Genomic DNA, 23,087 nt, shown 5'->3' on the forward strand with positions numbered 1-23,087 from the left:
CTGTCTCTTACTTCTCTTGACTTATGTGGGAAAGAACACAGCCACCTTCCAGTTCCTGGGACAGTAGACAGGCACTTACTTCCCCAGGTTCCATTCCTCCTTAGAGCTGCAGAGAGCAGCAGGATATTTGGAATTACTCACTGGGAAACCATTACGTCCCATTGTGGGGAAAATGCGAGCCTTTTTAATATTGTAGGGTCTATAAGAGAGGGGGCATGGGCAGGGAGGACATCAGGACGTATAGGAAGTTGAAAGGAGGGATGGAGATGTAGAAACTAAACTCTGTAGAGCCAGGTCTCCTAAAGGGCTGAGCCCAGTGGACCAGGGATAGTGCTAATGAAAGGGCGAGGGCTGCACCCTCCATCTTACCTTGGCCATGTGCTCGGCAAAGGCTTCTTCCCAGAAGCCCAAGCCTCTGCTACTCTGCTAGCCACACCCAGGACTTCTTTAAACTAACCAATGACAATCAAGGAACGTGCGCGCCATGGATGTGACCACATCCTGTGTGGCGGGACCGACTTGTGCCTGGCCAATCGGCAGGGCCCACAGTCACCTCTCCTCCCCTTACTCCACCCCCTATAAACCTCCTTCCCACTGGGCTAGCCCTCTCTCTGCCACTTGGATTACCGTTGGGTCAGTGAGTGTGGTCGGGGAGCCAAACTAGTTCGAATAAAGACTCTGCTTTTGCATCGGACTCGGCTGGCTCCCTGGTGTGGTCTTTTGGGGATCCTGAAATCTGGGCATAACACTACCAGGAGTGTATTGTGGGAACTTTTAGAAGGGATTGGGATTCTGAATGTTTCCCAGCACCATAGTCCAGGGAATAAGTCATTTAAGGTGTAGTCCATTGCTTTGCTTAAAGGACTTCACTATTAATTCCTTGACATCAGAGTAAATTACATCTGTGGATGTGCTTCCCATCCTATCCCACAAGCCTTTGCTGACAGAGTAGGAAACAACTCAGCACCCAGGACAGCTCCTGGGCATTTGGCAACCAAAAGAAAAGGGAAAGATGAACTGTAGCACAATTCATCCTAGATTAATGGCTTCTCTAGTGTTGCTAAATAAAATTTAAAGCAAGGCTTGAGGGGATCAAATAATTTCAGTGTAACTTGACTGTGTCCCAGAATAAAACTAAAAAATTAAAAAAAAAAGTAACAAGGCCCATCACCCAACAATGCAAAATTCACAGTCTGGATTCAATAAAAAAAAAAATTACATGGAATTACAAGAGCAAGAAATACAAACTATAATGAAGATAAAAATCAATGACCCCCACATTATATGAATGAAAGGATTAGGAAACATTAAAACAGTTGAAACAGGAAACAGGCCCTTCTGCGATGTCACAAGAAAAGAATTTCATGGGCACTCATGTAGGAGGAGTGGCAAGATTTTATTAAAGTGAAGAAGCGATAGTACACTCTCAGAGAGGCAGAGAGTGGCCAGGCCGGAGGGTAGTGGCTGCCTTGAGGTCCTTGCAAGGATTCCCTGTATTCCCTTGGGTTTGGGAAAGAGCTGACTTTCTTTCAAATGATCCAATCTCTTTCCTGGCTTTCCCTAGGCTAGTGCATGTATCATACACCATCCAATCTCTTTCCTGGATTTTCCAATGCCTGTGCCCTTACCCTATCTGATCTTTTCCCAGGCTTTTCCCTGGCCTTTGTATAATCACCCATTTTGGCTCCTCCACACATGCCTCATAGTTCTGCTTTGTCATTTGGCTTCTGCACATGCACTTAGTAAAAGCTATGCCCCTCACACCATCTTGGCTTCTACTGTACATGAACTCAGTAAAAAGAATTTCCCCTGGCCATTTTCTCCCCCCTCCCCAATTAATCCCGTGGAACATACCACTTACTCCCCTCCCCAACCCCAGGTGGCTGTAGAGCTATCTTTTATGCCTAGTCAACTAGGCAGAATGTTTTGCACCATTTGGCAGAACATTGCCATTTACTCCCCAGGGTGACTGTTCCTTCTGCTCCTTCCTATTTTGTTTTTGTTGTTTTATTTTTTGGTGCCAATTTTAAATAGTTTTATTTAAGACACCACATTTTCCACTTTACAATACAGTTATAAAGTGCATTAATTTCTTTCACTGAGCACAGTCCGTATTCAAGTATCAATGTCCAGTTATTTACTATACAGCAGCTCAACTTTTAAAACTACCCATGGATTTTGCTACAAATTTGGGTCCTTCAATATTTTGTGTGGAACAATGCTAGTTCTCTGTTCAAAGCTGGCTTAATCAACCTCTTCCATGGTGGGCCCAGAGGAGGCACTGCCAGATTGAGGGGCTCCGCCACCAGGGAAGCCCCCAGGCATTCCTCCTGGCATGCCTCCTGCACTCTGGTACAGCTTGGTAATGATGGGGTTGCAGACATTTTCCACCTCTTTCTGCTGATGTTCAAATTCTTCCTTTTCTGCAGTCTGGTTCTTATCAAGCTAGTTGATGATGTCATGGCACTTGTCAAGAATCCTCTGTTTGTCCTCATCATTGATCTTGCCTTGAAGTTTTTTGTCTTCAACAGTTGCTTTCATGTTGAATGCTTAGGATTCAAATGAATTCTTGGAAGACACCTTGTCTTGCCGCTTCTCATCTTCGGCTTTGTACTTCTCAGCTTCTTGGACCATGAGCTCAATGTCTTCCTTGCTCAGACGACCCTTGTCGTTAGTGATGGTAATCTTGCTCTCTTTTCCTGTACTCTTACCCACACAGAGACATTGGGGATACCATTGGCATCAATATCAAAAGTGACTTCAATCTGAGGAACACCACGAGGTGCAGGAGGTATCACTGTGAGTTCAAACTTGCCAAGCAGGGTGTTATCCTTGGTCATGGCACGCTCACCTTCACAAACCTGGATGAGCACGCCTGGCTGGTTGTCAGAGTAGGTGGTGAAGGTCTGTGTCTGCTTGGTGGGGATGGTGGTGTTGCGCTTGATGAGGACGTCATGACGCCACCAGCCGTCTCAATGCCGAGTAAAAGAAGAATGACGTCCAGCAGCAGCAGATCTTGGACATTTTCAGATTTATCTCCAGAGAGAATGGCTGCCTGGACAGCTGCACTGTAAGTGACAGCCTCATCAGGGTTGATGCTCTTATTCAATTCTTTTCCATTGAAGAAGTCCTGTGGGAATTTCTGAATCTTGGGGATATGGGTAGAGCCACCCACCAGGACAATATGTATCTGGGACTTGCCAAGCTTGGAATCCTGAAGGGCTTTCTCTACAGGGTCCAGGGTGCCATGGAAATGGCCAGGATTCAATTCTTCAAATCAGGCATGGGTGATAGAGGTATAGAAGTTGATTCCTTCATAGAGTGAATCAATCTCAGGGCCTGGGTGCTGGAAGAGAGAGTAAGCCTAGCACGTTCACAAGCAGTACGAAGGTGACAGACAGCCCTCTTCTTCTCACTGTTATCCTTCTTATGCTTGCGTTTGAACTCTGCAATGAAATGCTTGACCATTTGGTTGTCAAAGTCTTCTCCACCTAAGTGGGTGTCCCCAGCTGTAGATTTGACGTCAAAGATACCATCTTCACTTGTGAGGGTTGACACATCAAAAGTGCCACATCCCAAGTCAGAGATCAGCACATTTTTTTCAACTCCAACCTTCTTGTTTAAACTATCAGCAATAGAGGCAGCATTGGATCATTGATGATTCTAAGTACACTGAGACCAGCAATAGTTCCAGCACCTTTGGTGGTCTGATGCTGAGAGTCATTGAAGTAAGCAGGTACTGTGACAACAGCATTAGCAACAGTCTTCTCAAGGTAGGCTTCTGGATGACAATTCTTCTGGATTAAAGCTTTTTGTCTCTCCCTTGGACCTTGGTCCTACCAACATCATTCACCATCATGAAAGGCCAATGCTTCATATCAGACTGGACAACAGCATCATCAAATCTACATCCAATCAAGTTCTTGGCATCAAAGACTGTGTTGGTAGGATTCATTGCTACTAGTACTTGATTCTTCGTAGTATAACTGATCAATCGCTCAGTATCAGTAAAGGCAACATAACTCAGGGTGGTTCAGTTTCCCTGATTGTTGGCAATTATTTCCACTTTTCCATGCTGGAATACACCCACACAAGAGTAGATGGTGCCAAGATCAATGCCAACTGCAGGTTCCTTAGACATGGTTGCTGGTGTGCATGCCCAGCTTGCACAGACCCGACTGGAACTGGTACCCCTGCATTCAATGAGGCCCTCTTTTGTTAATTATCTAACCAACTGCCACTTCTAACAGAACTACATTCTATGTTTAAGAAGGTACAACAGTTCTAAGCATCTTAAGGAGAAGCATGGAAGATGTTAAAAAGACACAAACTTTCAGGTGATAAACCAATTTCTGAGATGAAGAATACAGTGAATGGATTAATAGATTAGAAACTATAGAATAAATGTTTAATGAACTTAAAACCACAGTAAAATAAACTATCCAAAATGAAACACACAGAGAGAAAAAGAAGATGCTGAATAATGAACAGAACACTGGTAAACTGAGGGGAAAATCTTAACAGCCTAATATATATAAGCTTGAGTCCCCAAAGAAGAGAAGGGAAAGAAGGAAGAGAAAAAACCTTTTTTATAAAGCCAGAAACATTTCTTAATGTGATGAAAAAATTAACTCACAGATCTAAGAATCTCAATAAACATCAAGCAAAACCTCAACAAAGCCCTCAATTACCAAATTGCTTAGAAGCGATGATAAAGGGAACATCTTAAAGCAGCCATAGAAAAAGACATTATGTGCAGAGCTATAAGGATAGCAGCATATCTGCAGGAAACAATACAGGCACGAAGACAGTGGAACATCTTTAATACTGAAAAAACCAAGCCCCACACAAAACATTAACCTAGAATTCTTACCCAGTGAAAGTGTATTTCAAAAGAGAAGGGGGAAAAAAGAGTTTTTCATACATACACAAAATAAAAGGTTTTATTACCAGCAGGCCTGTATTATAAAAAATAATAAAGAAAATCTCTCAGGCAGAAGAACAAGATCAACAGAAATCTGGATCTACAAAATGTAATGAAGAGCACCTGAAAGCATAAAAATGTGGTAAATATAAAATATTTTCGTCCTGTATCTTACTTAAATCACTCTAAAAGAAAACGGGCCATTTTAAGCAAAAGTCATTACAATGTACTATGATGTTTACAACCAATGTATAATGTACAACATATTTACAAAATCAGAAAAACAGGAGTGGAAATGGAAGGGCAGTATTTCTAATACTACATGTGAAGTGACATAATATTAGTCAAAGGCACATTATGATAAGTTTAATTTGTATGATAAAAACACCAAAGCACTGCAGAAAAAATTACTACAGACACTATGAACATATAAGGGATAATTAGAAATTTTTATTAACTTCATCCTAATAAATCTGATAACAGATAAAATAATCAAATTCTTTGAAAGACCAAAACTGAAACATTAAAACTTACTCAAGAAGATTTTTGATAACATGAATATTCTTATCTGTAGTAAATAGTTTGTATTTTTTTTGGTGAAATCTTCCCAGGAAGAAATTCAAGCTCAAATGGCTTCATGAGTGAATTTAATTACACATTTAACTACGAAATGACAGAAAGTCTACATAAAGTGTTCCAGAAAAATTAATAAAATAAATATAGCTCATGAACACAGACACATGGAAAAAATTAACAAAATTTGAACAAAGTGAATCCAGCAATAAATTAAAAGGATAACATATCATGACCAAGTCTGGCTTAATCGAGGAATAGAATCCTGGTTCAGTATCCTAAAATCAATCAACATAATTCACATCAACAGATAAAGAACAAAAAGACCCATATGATCATTGAAGAAATGCAGAAAAATCATTTAATATAATCAACTTCTGCTCATGAAAGAAACTTTTAGCAGACTAGGAACAGAAGGGAACTTCCCTAATCTGATTTAGGACATCTACCAAGAGCCTTCAGGTAACTTATTAGTGAACTTATCTCTACTTTTCACTGCATACAGAACTTAACTCAAAATGGATATCATGCAAAATGCAAAAAATATAAAATGTAAAATTATTTAACTCATAGAAGAAAACCGAAAGGAAATTCTTGGGTTCAGCAAAGATGGCTTCAGACACCAAAAGTATGATCTATGAAAGAAAATATTTTTACATTGGATTTTATTAAAATTAAGTCCTGCTCTCAGACAAAGTTTTAAGATACTTAACAAACCACAGACTGGGAAAAATATTTGAAAATACCACATTTGCCCTAACCAGTTTGGCTCAGTGGATAGATAGAGCGTCGGTTTGCGGACTGAAAGGTCCCAGGTTCGATTCCAGTCAAGGGCATGTACCTTGGTTGCGGGTACATACCCAGTAGGAGGTGTGCAGGAGGCAGCTGATCGATGTTTTTCTCTCATCAATGTTTCTAACTCTCTATCCCTCTCCCTTCCTCTCTGTAAAAAATCAATAAAATATATTTTTTAAAAAAGAAAGAAAAGATCACATTTGATAAAGTTATTGCTATTCAAAATATATAAAGAACTCTAAAAATTCAGTAATAAGACAACAATAGACACTTCACTTAAAAAGGTAAGTGGAGCCGAGACCAGTTTGGCTCAGTGGATAGAGCGTTGGCCTGTGGACTGAGGGGTCCCGGGTTCGATTCCGGTCGTGGGCATGTGCCTGGGTTGCGGGCACATCCCCGGTAGGAGATGTGCAGGAGGCGGCTGGTCGATGTTTCTCTCTCATCGATGTTTCTGACTCTCTATCTCTCTCCCTTCCTCTCTGTAAAAAATCAATAAAATATATTTTTAAAAAAAGGTATGTGGATATAGTAAAATGAAGATATGAAAGATTCTCAACACCTTAGTCATTAGGGAAATGCAAATTAAAAACCACAATGAGATACCACTATATACCTATTAGAATAGATACAATTTCCAAAAGAAAACTGAAAATGCCAAGTGCTGGTAAGGATTCATTATTGGGGGAATTGCGAAATAGCACAGCTACTTTGGAAAATGGCTCAACAGTTTCTTCTAAAATTAAACTTTCACTTATCATACAACTCAGAGGTCCCATTCTTAGGAGTTTATCTAATGAATGAAAATGAAAAACTATGTTTGTACAAAAACTTGCACACAAAAGTTTAGAGCCTCTTTACTTGTACTTGCCTTAAACTGGAAAGAACCCAAAAGTGTCTCAACTGGAGAATGACTATAGACAAATTATGTTATGTCCCTCAAATGAAATATTACCCTGCAATAAATAGTAATGAACTACTGATTCAACCCGACTGAGCCTCAGATACCTTATGGTCACTGATGGAAGCCTGACTCAAAGGCTATATATTGCAGGATTTCACTTATCTGACTTTTTTTAAAAATTTTTTTTAAGCAAAACCATAGGGACAGGAAACAGCTCTGTTGTTTCTGGAGGTGATGGGTAGGGGCAGGGTCAGCAGCAAAAGGTCATGAGGAAGTTTGGGGGCACGACAGAACTAGTTTATAATGTGCCTGAGGTGGTGGTTACATTACTCTATATGCTCATCAAAATGTGCAGAACTTTACTATAAAAAGGGTAAGTTTAACTGTATGTAAATTGTACCTTAATTTTAAAAAATGAAAAAAAAATATTCTTAATTCTAAAATGGGGGTTGTACAAAGTATTAAAAAATTCCTTCTTTATGAAGGAAGCGGGACCAAAACCATAAATAAAATAGTCCTATTTTACAAGTCAGGCACGATGGGGCACAGAAAATGGGTCCCCACCCTCCTGAGAAAAGTGAGAGTGGGTATCCTGAAGGCTTTCTGGAGGAAAAGATGATAACTAGTGTGACTCACACTTAGAAATTCCTCCATATCCCTCGGTTATTTAAAATGCCGTGGCTTATTCTTCACCATCAGTCTGAAAGGAAATAACTCTCCCGCTACCTTTTCACAAAGAAAATGACTTCCTTTTTGTCCTTCCATGAAGGTTCCTGCTCCTCTTCCATCCAGCCCGCTTCAGGATTTTCATAAGGGAGGCTGCCAGGAACCTGAAGGATCAGAGACAGCATGTTGACATTGGTGAAGACTGATTCTGACATATCCTTCTGACAACCTTTTGGTTAATTTTCTGCTTTATTAAAACCCTTAATTAAATTAATATGGGCTGGAGCAATAGTTTTGACAGATTCTGTGTATTAGCAAACAAGGCCTCAGATTTCAAAGTCAGTGGCCAAGAGGGGCTCTAGAAGCCAGTAGTTTCCCGGGAGCCTTCGGTCATGAACGGACTGAACGTGTTGCTTGTCCAAAAGCCCAGTGGATTTGACTTGGGCCATGAAGCTGATGCGAGCACAGAGGAAGTCCTGTGTACGTTGGCCTCCCCATGCTGAGCCCTGTCTTCACTGTTGTCTGTCCTCCATTCACCTCTCCCTCGCCTTAATGTGTTTTATTTCAGACCAACCTCACAATGGAAAATAGTTAAACTCTCGAGCAGCTAATTCATCCTGCCATGTTTAACCCTTGATGTGTCCCCTTAACACTCACAGACCTGGCTTCGTAGGTGTGCATTGTATGTGAGGTTTGACAAATGAGGTGCCAGGACTCATATCTTGAAAAATTCTAAAAATGATAAATGGATCATTTTTAATGTTCCTCTTTCACATCTCCCCATATGTTGGATTTAGCATCCCATATGTCCCCATTGGCACCAAATCTAGTCCTGCCTTGTGGAGAACTTCCAACGTGAGGGTGGGGGGAGGTGATCAAAATCAAAGGTCCATCAGAGTATGGAAATGATTAATACATACAGCCATACATTTATTGCCTCAAGTCAAATGATTTTTTTAAAAATGAAATGTATTGACATTCAAATGTCATAGAAAAATTTTAATTTTCCACCAGGTTCTTTTTTAATATAATAACCAGACAGAGGCATGTTGTGGGCTGCTTGCAGTCTCAATATTGGTGTGTGCATTGAACTCATACCCTTTCCACCACCGTAATCACTGACACGTGCTCCATGCAGGCTTACGGATGTTTTGATACACAAGAAAAGTTTACCACTTTCCTCCACTCAGTAGCATCAAAATACAATGCAATACATTATGCTTCCTACCTTTTGCAAGCGTGTCTTATGGGTTGTTAATGAATTTCCATGTGAACTTACCTGTTTCAAATTAGATTAGCTATATTTTATCCATCTGTTTAGTAATTCCACATAGAAGAATTTAGTGCCTCCTATGTGTCAAGTATGACATGGAAATACAGAGATGAAAAACAGAGTTTCTGCCCTCAGAGATGTCACATGTCAGTGCACCAAGTATAGTGACTGAGGTTAGCACATGGGTGTATGGTTATGTTTAGGAAACCAGATTCAACAGGGTTGGGGAGGAGGCCAACAAAATCATCCTGATGCTGATGGAAAGATATTTGAGTTGACAAGCCATGGTCAGCCGTTGGGGAGGTGTCATAAAGAAGGGCATCATGCAGAGATGTAGCTGTATGTGCAAAGCAGAGAGATGCAAAGCAGCAAGTGAGAGTGGGGAGTGAAGGCCCTGCAGTTCAGGAGAACTGTTTAAGATACAGCTACGGAGGAAAGCAAAAACAGTTCATGAAGGCTCATGTGCAGCAAACTAAGAAATGTGAACTGGGAACTTTGAAGAATTACTGGAATATTTTAGGGAAGGAGGTGATCTTCTTGGCTTTTGCCTGTCATAAAGGCATCACTGGTGGCGGTGTAAAAGAGTGAGATAAATTTGGGGATGTAGAGTTAGAGACAGGAGGCAGTGGGCTGAGGTAGGAAGAGATTGAAAAAAAAATATCCAAGTTGGAAAGGAGAGCTTGAGTGAGGAGGAAAGAGAGGAGGGCGATGCTTAATAAGAGCTATTGAATTTAATGAATAAAAGGAGAGCTGCTATCAGCACTGGTCAAGGATACAGAACTCATGGAAAGGCTTTTAGAAAACTTTATCTCCTACAGATAAAATATCAACTGTTTCCGTGGTTACAGCACCTAGACTTGTATTGGGTGATCCATATCTCAGAATGTATTACTTTACCTTGAACGCTTTATTTTTATACACACTAGAGTTGTTTGGTGGGAGAGAGAACAGCAGCATCTATAGAAGGGATCTAAAGAATGTTTTGTTTCTGTGTGGGAGATGTTAGGTGCTGCACTAAGAATGGGGCCTTGGGCATTAACTCTTAATTATGACAACAGTCCTCTGAAACAGTATTCTTGTCAATGCTGGTAATGTTTAAGGAGACTCAGGCACAGAGAGATTAAGTAACTTGACTGAGATCACACAACTAGTGAATGGAAGAACCAGGATTCCATCCCGCCCTTCTCTCCTGTTTTTTGTTGTTGTTGTTTTGTTTTTTTATCACCTCCTCTCATGATGCTTTGCTGTCTTTCTTTCATGTTCTTCCACTGGTCTTCTGATTTCACAATTCTATATCTGAATCCTGAATAATAAAGCAGATCTAAAACAGATCATTTAAAAATACATATATTTTTATTGATTTCAGAGAAGAAGGGAGAGGGATAGAGAGAGAGAAACATCAATCATGAGAGAGAATCATTGATGGGCTGCCTCCTGCACACCCCACATTGGTGATCGAGCATGCAACCTACGCATGTGCCCTGACCTGAATCAAACCATGATCTCCTGGTTTCTAGGTCAACGCTCAACTACTTAGCCGCACCAACTGGGCTAAAACAGATCTTTTAGGAATCAGCATGGCGTAGTGATTATGAGCAGGGGCCTTGAAACCTGAACGCCTGAGCTTATATTCTGCCTCTAGCTTCTACTACCTGGGTAGTTGTGGGTTCTATGCCCCAGACAAGTTATCGGTAAAGTATAAATAACAGTGTCTTCACTTTAGTGTTGTTTTTTTTAAAGGAAGATTAAATGAATCTATAGATGCAAAGCATGTATAACAGCGCCAGTGAAAAATAATCTTCACTCCCCCAAGTTATAGTATAATGCATTTGCTTTTTCTCCGGGGTTTTATTGGAAATATAACATTAAAAACTGTCAACAGTCTATTCTTACAGATGCTTTACTGGGCTAAACTTTTTGCGGCAACGTGGCATCTGCTTTATCTTTTTCTTTGGTGTCTTATTTCCTGGGTTTTAGCTTTAGCCACCGGAGACAACTTTAAACATCTGATAATATGTGCAGAACAGAAGCCCCTGGTACTCTGGGAATGACTTTTAACCTAGAGATAGGGAGAAAATATTAGAAGCATTATGCACTTAAAATTGGTTAATATTAAGTGATTGCAGATAGCACATTCATTATGTTGCAGAACAGTGAATACTTTCCCCTTAGAAATTAGCTAATTGTGTCTATCAGTTTTTGTAATTTTAACACATTTTCTTTCTTGGAATTTAATAAGGATTTTTTAACAAATGCATAACCTCATCACATATGATAATTGCTTAAAATAGATTAAAGCCAACAACAGAACAACACACAGCATGAAAACAATTCAAAACAGCCTTCTTTTGAAGAAAACTTGTAGAAACATTTATGGAAGCTATTAATCTCATCATAACTCAGGATAATTCATTCAACCTTTCACAACCTTTTATTTTGGTCTGTTAAATGGAGGAAATAATACAAAGATTAGGTGGAATTATTTGTATGAAAATATTAAGCACAAGGGAGACAAAACCAGAGCTTTTTTCAGCTTCATTCCATCCTTCCATTCTCCTGTTCTTTCCATTATCCTTTTCTTTTTTTATTCCTCTTTATACCTTCAAGAAGTCTTTGAGTACACGGCAGAGCAAGGAAGAAGAAAACAGAGGAGGAGAAAACTCAATGAAGCTTGTTTTGATAAAACTGGAATCCCATTGGGGAATGTATTTCTTAAGTGTAGATGCCCCTTAGCAATTTCAGCACCAGAAAGAAGAGAGACAGTTCTTACAGAGGAAGCATCACTGCGCTCAGGATTCTGTGTGATGGTGGATTTATTCTCAGTTTAGACTCCCAGCAAGACTTCCTTGCCTGGAAGAATTACATCATTCTCTAACCATAACAGGGTTATTAATACTGATAATGCCCAAAAGAAAAGAGATTGAAACAATACAGATGGTTAAGACTAATGAGGTAGAGTACTAAAGCCATTTTTGTTAACCGGCATTAAGTAGTACATACTGGAAGGAGGCACATCCTTCCATAAAATAACTTCATGAAGACTCAGACCCCAGAGACTACTTTGAACAAGTACATAATAAAAATCATGGAGTTTTTAACTCAAAGTATGGGAATCTTAGCAAATGACAGTGTGAACTATAAAATCAATCCTGTACCAGAATTATTCCCTTAGCCCCCTGTATTATTTTTTTTTATTGCTGTGTAATAAATTACCACAGATTAGCTGCTTGAAACAACACACAGTTACTATCTTGATGTTTCCATGGGTCAGCTTAGCTGGGTCTTCTGCTCAGTTCTCCAAAACACTCTAATCAAAGCAGGAGTTGGGCTGCATTCTCATGTGGAAGCTTGACTGGGGAATAATCTGCTTCTCATCTCATCTAGGTTGTTGGCAGAATGAACTTCCCTGTGGTTTATTACTGAGGGCCCCGTTATTGGTTGGCCGTATGGAGGCTGGAGGCTGGAGGCTGCCCTTAGGTACCAGAGGAGTCACGTGGACTTTCTCAACATGGCTGCTTACCTCCTCAAGCCAGCAAAAATAATATCTGCCTGAGGAAAGGCCCAGTCTCTCTTGTAAGGACTCTTACCTGATTGAGTCAGACCTACCTAGACAGTGTCTCTTTTGATGAACTCAAAATAAATTTATTTGGGACTTTAGTTACATCTGCAAATCTCTTCACCTTTGCCATATAATGTAACTTGTAAGGGAGTGATGCCCCCTCACTTTTGTCATAGTCCCTTGGTGACAAACAAGTCACAGGTCCCATCCATACTGGAGGAGAAGGGATTATTCAGAGCATGAATTCCAGGGCACTATTAACATCAGGGCTGCAAGAGAATCTGCACACAATAGACACATTAGTTGAGCTTTACTGCTGGTTAAGAGTAATTAGAACTAGGCATAAGAATTATACTGGAATTCTTCACATCTGTATAATTCCATTTAGTATACTGTATAACATGTAATTTTACTCAACACACTGGTAAACCACATATAGCATGGGCTTGCTCATTACCCATTAACTCCTTTCTTCTCTTTACACAAACTTAAATTATGGGAGCCCATTAAGGATCTTACATATTCATTTATTCAACAAATATTTATTGACTGCCGGCATGACCCAGGCACTATTTAGATGCTGGAAGTATGGAGGCAATAAAAAAGATTTAAAATAATCCATGCCCTCTGAACCTTACATATTAGAAGAGCAGAGAGACAATGAACAAGACGAATTAATAAAATCTATATTATGGTTGGTAGTGGTAAGGGCTAAGCAAAGTGCTAAGAAGGTAATGTGGGAGTAAAGACCTGAGGAAGTAAGGGAGTAAGTCATGTGGGCATTTAGGGGATGAGCATTTGAGGCAGAGAGAGGCAGGTGGAAGGCCCTGACATTGAAAATGTGCCCAGTGGGTTTGAGGCATGACAAAAAGGATGAGTAGCTGCCACTGAGTGAGCCTGGAAAGACAAGGAGATGGAGAGAGGAGATGGGAGGCTGGATCAAGCTGGTTGTATAGGTCTTTGTATGGAATTTATTGTTTACTCTGGGTAGGGAACCACTGGCACATTTTGAGCAGAATGACATGGTTTGACTTATGTTTTAACAGGGTCACTCTGGCTGCGGTGTGAAGAAAAATAGAATGAAGGGAGTCAAGGGTGAAACAGAAAGACCACTAAGCCAATGACTGTGATGATTCAGGTGAGAAATGGTGACTTAAACCACCAATGGAGGTTAAAATGAATTTCTCTGAAGGTAAAACTGAAAGAATTTGCTAACGCTTCAGTTGTGGGTTGTACAAAAAGGTGGAGACATCAAAGATCACTGTCAATTCCACATCTGTATATATATTTATAGCTTATCAGTTAACCACCCACTACTATAAGTTCTATGTGAATAGATGTACATACATATGTGTATATGGTGGGGCTTCATTGCATTTACTCTAATTCAATTGAGTTTGGTAAAATATATTTTGTCTATTCATTCCTTATATATATTATGTGATTATGAAATACATTGCACATTCACATACACGTGTTACTTTGTTGAGTCAAATAGATGACAATATATACTGTGCTTTATGGATAATTTATGAGATTTTTCAAGCCTAATTTTTATTGCATGCAATTTCATCTTGCAAACTGATTTTAGAAGCCTAACTTATGAGAGAGAAGTGGCTTGACTTTAAACCTGAACTGAATGGCCCTTCCCTGATTTTAGTGTCTACAGTTCTTCTGCCCAGAACAACCACAGAACAACAGTTCTTTGAGGACAGTCAGCATGGGGTTTGTTCAGTCCCCCTGTGTGCTGCAGAGCATTGTTTGGAAGGAGGGCCACTTCCCAGGTCAGTCTTTTCTGACCACCTTGTTCGGTGCTGCTAATATCAGTGGGATCCATTCCATTCTAGTGACTCTTAAGGGAAAGTGGATTGCAAACTCAAGATTTCACAAAGACAATAAAGCATCCTACTTCAAATTCACTGGTTATACTGGCTATATAAAATTTTATAAATAATCATATTGACAATATGCAAATGTATGCATAAATAAATATCGATAATAATAAAAGCGTGATATCCTAATTATACTGGACAGCCAAATGAACTTCCAGACGACCTTACGGACAAAGCCGGGCTGTGAGGGCCAAGACCCTCGCATGAATTTCGTGCATCGGGCCTCTAGTATATTTATATGTAATCGATCCTAAGTACCATACCCTTGTATCAGCTGTATTGTCTTGTTGCCAAAGCTGGACTCTCCTCATTCTATCCATTAGCACATCTCCAAGAAGTGTGGCCTTTGGAGTGCATTAGAGTCGTCTACCAGGTAGAAATACTTCAATTGCAAGTGAGAGAACATTTAGCCTAAATGGCTTAAATAAGAAAGGGAAATTTACTGGCCCATGTAATTGATCAGTGCAGAGGTAGGACTGACCGCAGGCACCATTTATGGCCTTATTTTACACTAGTCTCTGCTTTCAGGCATGATCCTGGGCTCTGACTGCCAGCTTGTGCAACTTGTCCTCCTGTGGCTCCATCCATAATAAAAGCAAGGGTGGCAGTGTTCCAGACTGTCCCCTATGCCACTGCAACCCTAGGCAGGGAAGGGCGTGTTCCAGTACTTCCAGAACAAACATTGGGGCATCCTAATTGGATCAGTGAAGGTCACATGACCTGGAATGGCTCCTGGATAGCCAGGAGGATGCAATGCATTGGTTAGCTTAGGTCTGAATCTTGCCCATTCATGAAAGAATAACTGTCACCAGGGAGTTGGGATAGGTTATTAGAACCTAGCCAATTCAGGCCCAGCCTGGAGCTGTGGAGAAAGAGGCCAATTGCCTCCACATGGCAGGGGGAGCTGGTACCTGAATCTCAATCAAGGGGAAGCTGTTCAGTAGATGTCTAGATCATGAAAACATTCAAATGTTGCCCAGCCAGTGTTGCTCAGTGGTTGAGCGTCAATCCATGAACCAAGAGGTTGCTGGTTTGATTCCCAGTCAGGGCATATGCCCAGCTTATGGGCTCGATCCCAGTAAGGGCCGTGCAGGAGACAGCTGATTGATGATGGATGATGTTTCTCTCTCATGGATGTTTCTATCTGTCTTTCCCTCCCCCTGCCTCTCTCTCTCTAAAACCAATAAAACATATTTAAAATTTTTTTAAATGTTTTACATCTTGCTTGGTTTCACCAAAAGGGCAGGCTATGCAGTGAGTGCTACGAGGATCATGTGCCTAACAGCCCTTCTTTCCAATGTGCGGTTCTTCTGTCCCTGTGTCCACGACACTGTCTACATCCTAAAACATGTTTACAGCTCATTCCTTCTCTACTTGAAGAACTGACTGATGACAGTCATGGAGGGGAAGGGTCTGCTTCTGAGAACAGGAATTTAGCCGAGCATTGTGAGGTGTCTGCTAAGACCCTAGCACCGGGCTCTGTGTCCTTTTTACAAATTAGCATTTGTACTAAAATTTGGGAGTCTCATTGTTTCAGCAATTAGTTGTCTTTTAAATTCTCGCAAGTATTGGTTTTCTACTGCTGTCATAGCAATTTACTTTATACTTAGTGGCTTAAAGCGACACAAATATTCTATGTTACAGGTTTGTTGGTCAGAATTCCATCACCCGTCGCATTGTACTTATAGTCAGGTGCTGGCTGCGCTGCGTTTCCTTCTGGAAACTCTGGGGACCATCTGTTTTCTTGCTCATTCAATTTGTGGGCAGGATTTCATTTCTAATGGTGGGGTGACTATCACCCGGGATCATTCCCGGCTTTTAGAGGCCACAATGTTCCTTCGCTGGGGGCTTTCTTCCTCCATTGTCAAAGCCAGCGGCAGCAGGTTGAGTCCTTCTCAGTCACATTGCTCTGCCCCCCCCACAAAGGTTCTCCACTCTTGGGGTCTCGTTGATGAGATAAGACCTACCTGAATAATAAAGGGAAATCTTGTCTTTTTAACTGCCAGCTGGTTAGCAGCATTAATTCTGTCTGCAACATAATTTTGCCATGTAACATAACATTTATATATTCATGAGTTTGGGGGTTGGAATGTGGACATCTTGTGGGGGAGAGGGGTTATTCTTTCTATCACCCCCACACACAACTGGCTCACATTTATTTATTTATTTATTTAATATATTTTTATTGATTTCAGAGAGGAAGGGAGAGAAAGAGAGAGATAGAAACATCAATGATGAGAAAGAATCATTGATCAGCTGCCTCCTGCACAACCCCAACTGGGGATCAAGCCAGCAACCCGGGCATGTGACCCGACTTGGAATCAAACCATGAGCTCTTAGTTTATAGGTTTACAGTCAACCACTGAGCCACGCTGGCTGGGCGACAGCGTGTACTCTTGATGTAGTGAAATGACACTTTACTTCTATGATGTTAATCCCTAAAACACATAACCCCTGTCTAATCATGAGGAAAACATCAGACAAATTTTAATTAAGGGACATTCTACTAAGCAGCTGATCAGTACTCCCCGAAATGGTCAAGGTTATCAAAACCAAGAGGATCCTAAGGCTAAATGACAACTAAATTTAACTGAATAGAATCCAGAAAACAAAAAATAACATTAAGAAGAAAACTTAGAAAATCTGAAAAAAAGGTGTAAACTTTAGTTAGTAATAATGTATAGCATTGGTTCATTAATTGTAACAAATGTACCACAGTAATATATTAGTAAAACGGAAACTGGTTGTCGGGGTCTAGGGAAACTCCTTGTACTATCTTCACCCCTCTTCTGTAAATGTAAGTATCTAAAATAAAAATTTAATAAAATATAACATGAGTGGTTTTCTCACCAGCATCCAGAGACATTGGACTTGACAGCTTGTGTTCACTGAGTGTGTATCCTGATGTTTTTGTTCAGAAGCTCGTTTTCCAGGCCTTTCCCTTTCAGTGGACTTGTAGGAACTGATACTGCTTCAGAATACCAGGGCTGTGTTCACTCTCTTGAACCTTTTGGTAGGCTATTTTTGGGAGAAAGATGAGAATTCGGGCCTCTGGAAGGAAGTTAAAGGAAGGTAGACTTTAGTTCTTTGGAAGACAATACATACCAGTGATTGGAATGGGGCGCAGAGGAAATGGCCTGCCTAGAGTGGGCTGCTTGTGTCTGGAAAAGTTTTAAACAGAGATATCTTTTCAGATCTATTATGCATGAGGAGCACAGGAAATGCTGACTAGGAAGCTGGAATAGTCCCTTTTTGCTATGATATTCTGGGCCCCTCCTGAGTTAACAACCTGCTTCTGCAGCCCAGGCTCACTTTGACTCACTCATTTCTTCATCCAGCAAATATTTGCGAATCACCTACCTAGATCTTGGCTGATACCTCCCCAAGATTTAGGTATATGCCATGGAACAAACAGACTGATGCCCTTCCCTAGTGCACCGAGAACAAAGTTTTCTTCTGTGGAACAGATCAGGGATGGTACCTAAAAGCCCTTTGTCAGTTAGTTTCAAAACCACTATTATTTTCTGCAGAATAGAATCATCTAGGAGGAGGTAAATCATAAGAGTTATTGACTATGAACTCTATGAACATACTTCAAGGATACACTTTAATATTATTAAACTCTTTTTTTTTTCCATGAGGGGTAGAGGAATATGGTTTTGTTGTGAAGTATCTTCCTTTGCCTAACCTAGGTCATCATTCTCCCCAAACAGATATAAGAAACCAAACTACTGTGCTGAAGATGAAAATGTGTATAATTTAAGGAGCAGTGGGTCATTTAAAATTCTCATCTTCCTTATGACTATAAAGTATCATGTAATTTAGGGAAAATCATTCCTTTTAGTTCTGCTTTGGGGCTAATAATTCTCCTTTACAAATAACCACAGATGTTCTCAAAGGAAACTGTTATGTAAAGTTCAAATTAATGCAGGAATTTAGGGAGATTTGCTTAGATATTCATTAATTTAGGGGTCAAAAAGAGGTCAACCCATCTCAAGAAGGGAGGCAATATTTTATCCAATGCCTACAATGGAAACTTTTAATTTAATTCACTACCTACAACAACCCTTGGAATCTCAGACTTTAAATATTTTACTCATTTAGTCTAACTCACTGAACAATTGAGTGGAAGAGGGAGGCATCATGCCCTTTTGGAAACCTCAGAGTTCTTTGCCTACAATGAGACTTCTTTGCCCACAATCAGACTTCTAAATATGATCAAAGACATCAGGAGCTCTATTTCACAAGGTTCCCTTCACCTTCTCAGATAGATTCATTATTTTCTCTAAAAATATTTCTTGGGCCAAAACGGGTTTGGCTCAGTGGATAGAGCATCGGCCTGCGGACTGAAAGGTCCCAGGTTCGATTCCGGTCAAGGGCATGTACCTGGGTTGTGGGCACATCCGCAGGAGGAGATGTGCAGGAGGCAGCTGATCGATGTTTCTCTCTCATTGATGTTTCTAACTCTCTATCTCTCTCCCTTCCTCTCTGTAAAAAATAAATAAAATATATTTAAAAAATATTTCTTGGGCTCTGGTTAGTGTGGCTTACTTGGTTAGGCATCATCCTATGCACCAAGAGGTAACTGGTTGGATTCCAGTCAGGGCACATGCTCAGGTTGTGGGCTGGATGCCCAATAGGGGGCCTGTGGGAGGCAGCTAATCAATGTTTTCTCTCTCATTGATGTTTCAATCTCTCTCCCTTTGCCTTCCTCTCTCTAAAATCAATAAAAGCATATTGAAAAATATTTCTTGGGCCCTAGCTGGTTTGGCTCAGTGGATAGAGTGTCGGTCTGTGGACTAAAGGGTTCAGGGTTCGATTCCGGTCAAGGCACATGACAGGATTGTGGGCTTGATCCCCAGTAGGGAGTGTGTAGGAGGCAGTTGGTCAATGATTCTTTCTCATCATTGATGTTTCTATCTCTCTCTCCCTCTCCCTTCCTCTCTGAAATCAGTAAGTATATACAGTAAAAAAATATTTATTGGAACATCTGCCATGCTCCCAATATTATGCTGGATGGTTGGGGCACATTCCTGAGTGAAACAAACATGGTTCCTATACATGTGGAGCTCAGAGCCTAGGGAGATTCAAACAGCAAACAAGCAAATACATTTAATAAAACTAAGCAATAATAAATTAAGACATTAGGAATATAAGTAAAAGTCAACATTTGCATTTAAAATTATTTGATTAAGACTTAGTAACTTTTTAAAAATTTAAATTGACCTTAATCTCATGTATGGATTATGCACAACTAGCAAATTCAAATGCTCAAGTGTTGGTGGCTCTGAAATCACTCAATATTCAATTTTCAGCTTTAAAAATACTTGACATTGTCAAAATATTCAGTACTAAATAAATTTGCCAAGTTCTTAGTTTTCAATGGCTTTGCTAACAAACTGGCTTTACTCTCAAGTGTGTCTGCTTTCACGTCAGAGGTGTTGTCACTTTGACCAGCCATGTGCATATAGGGTGTTTGTCTGTGTGTCCTGCTTATATGTATGTGTCCTCTCCTATCCCTGGCAATCTAGGTATGTGTCCTGACTGAGAATTGAATCCACAATCTTATAGTGTATGGGATGACATTCCAACCAACTGAGTCACCCAGCCAGGGCAGCACAAAATTCTTTTCTCTCATATCTCCATTCTGTTTACTGAGACCAGAATATGACTATATGGACAGGGACCCAATAAGCTCAAGGGAGTTATTTTGTGATGTCTTCCTTGTGTTCTGAATGATGAATGGAATGCCCTTTTGAGGAAAAAAATAGATTTATAGTATGTCAGAGCCATAACAAAGCTTCTAAATTGTATTATTAATACAACTATTCTTTATGGTACAGATTCTATATATATTATTGCATGTAATACAACAATTTGCACAATCATTATCATCCTCGCTCTGTAGATGAGACTATTGAAGCTCAGATAGGTTAAATGATTTTCTAAGCTCAAACTATGGATGTACCTTTGAACCGTATCTCCCTGGTCCTGAATTCCACACTCTTGCCCATAATAGTACACCGCCTCTCCAATCCCTACACCTTTATTTAATAAGCGAGGAAACCGAGACATGGAGGTAGAGGCTGAGTTTCCAAGGTCTCCATATTGCATTCATTTATTACTTAGTAAATGTTTAATGCATACTATTTGCATGGTGTGGTGCTAATCACTGAAATGTACATAGGCAAAGATGAATAATATGTGATCTGTTCTCACTGTCTAAACACTATCATTTTATTGAGGAATGTAAATGAACATGAAATAGGGAGAGGATGTGAATGAAGTGGGAGGAGTGGAGAAATTCCTGGTGTGGGTTGAATACAGCAAAAATCCAACTTTCAAATAAGAAAAGCAGGCCATTGTGTGTTCCATGATTTAATCCCTATCACAATGGAGTCACTGTGGCAATTGTAGAGGTCACCCCAGGTTGGGGTCAGCTAAGTCTATAGACAAAGGAGTTGCTCTTACATCTGTTCTTCATAGCTGGATTACAAGTAAAATAGGTCAGGGGCAGTGAATTCAAGACTAGCACTCAAACCCATGCTCCTGACCATCAAACCTGCACTTTTTCAAATATGCTTTTATTGCAATAAATAGGACTAAAGACATTCATTAGCAGGCTACTCTAACCTCAATCTGAGCTTGAGAAAAGTAGAAATAGCCTCCAAATCATGCCCCCCCCCCAATCTATAAATTGGTTGATAATTTAAAGGTATGGGAAAATACCTTCATAGATAACAAAATAACACAAAGACATTTTCTCTGGAGGAATACATATTGGTAACCAAATTAATCTCTATTAACAGTTGCTGAGTGGAACTGTGATATTTCTCAGATTACAAACTACTTTATCTTAGTTGGTACAATAAAAAAAAATTGTAGTTACTATAGCAACAAAGAGTCCAGATATAGTTTTGGAGGGATTTTTTTCCTTATTAGTTTAATTCATTAATAGTTTAATTCCATCCATTAAATCTATTTCCAACCTTCAAATGCTTTGCTGTATGTGTGTTCTTTGGTGTAGCTATACTTGATATGAGAACAGCTCAGTTTTTTTTATTGTAAAAGCTAATTCTTCTGCCTGCAGAGTTCATGCTCTGCCTCCTTTGCTCCATTGTCTCATTTCATAACTGAGGAGGAGTTGTGCCCACTTTGCACATTCCATCTCTGTGGGTCTCCTGAAGGCAGAGCGAGTTTTCTCGAAGCACAGCTCGCTCCAGGCCAGCTTATTTGTGGTTCTATTTGCTGTGGCCAAAAGGCTGTTTTCCAACAAAAATCAATAAGAAGGTGTTTGAAAAGTCAACCTTATGAATAATTCCATTTTTTTTTTCTTGTGCTGATGGGGCTCTTGGCATTTCTGTGCAAAGTATCAGCTGGTGACCTTACTTCCATTTCCTGTACATTTATCTTGTCTACAGTATTTTGATCTTTTTAGCCTGAATGTGAAAAAGAAGTCTTCATTGCAAAACACTCTCTCCCACTAGCGGCTGATTTGATTTCAAGTTCCTGGGGAGGATTTTTTTTCTCTTAGCATTGATGGAGGGCTCTGTGAAGTTCCTATTCCTGGTAGGCACTCACAGGCTATTTTACAATCCATGGTTAGCATGGCAAGTAGATGATCTAGAAAAAAATATATATTTTTTAATCTTTTTGAAGTTAATGTTCTGTAACTTTAGAAGATTTATATCAGAAAAAATATTCACAGAGATTTAATCAAAAGGTAACGTTGGAAGGTTTAAGGCAGTGGTTCTCAACCTGTGGGTCGCGACCCCTTTGGCGATCGAACAACCCTTTCACAGGGGTTGCCTAAGACCATCCTGCATATCAGATATTTACATGACGATTCATAACAGTAGCACATTACAGTTATGAAGTAGCAACGAAAATAATTTTATGGTTGGGTCAGAACATGAGGAACTGAATTTAAAGGGCCAGAAGGTAGAGAACCACTGGAAACTTTAAGGCAACTGGAGGCCAAACAACATGAGTACTGGCTTCCAGACAGTCATTTGAAAGTTGTCCTGGAGAACATCAGTGAGATTTGTGTCCTAGCTCTGCTGCATACCAGCTGTGTGACGTTGGGCAAAACACTTCACCTCTCTGAGCTTAGGAAACATTTAGAGAAAGAAATGTTTGCCTGACCAACCTCAGGAGGTAGCTGAGAAATTCAGGTAAGATAACCAATGTGAAGTGCCAAGTTGATTATAAATTGCTTTGGAAATCAAAAGGATAAGATTAACATGAAATTTAAATAAATCAGATATATCTGGAATAGAATAGAGAGCCCAGAAATTGGCCCGAACCAATATGCTCAATTAATATTTGACAAAGGAGGAAAGAACATACAATGGAGTCAAGATAGTCTCTTCAATAAATGGTTTTGGGAAAATTGGACAGATATATGCAAGAAAATGAAACTAGATCACCAACTTACACCATACACAAAAATAAACTCAAAATGGATAAAGGACTTAAATGTACGTCAGGAAAGCATAAAAATT

General features: G+C 40.0%; 1 pseudogene; it reads right to left on the bottom strand.

Annotated features, from left to right (window-relative positions):
- Positions 1 to 2,010: 2,010 nt before the first annotated feature.
- On the bottom strand, positions 2,011 to 4,176 carry LOC102765568 (annotated as a pseudogene).
- Positions 4,177 to 23,087: the final 18,911 nt, after the last annotated feature.

Source organism: Myotis davidii, unplaced genomic scaffold, assembly GCF_000327345.1.
Source record: "Myotis davidii unplaced genomic scaffold, ASM32734v1 scaffold204, whole genome shotgun sequence".
In the NCBI taxonomy this organism is placed as follows: domain Eukaryota; kingdom Metazoa; phylum Chordata; class Mammalia; order Chiroptera; family Vespertilionidae; genus Myotis; species Myotis davidii.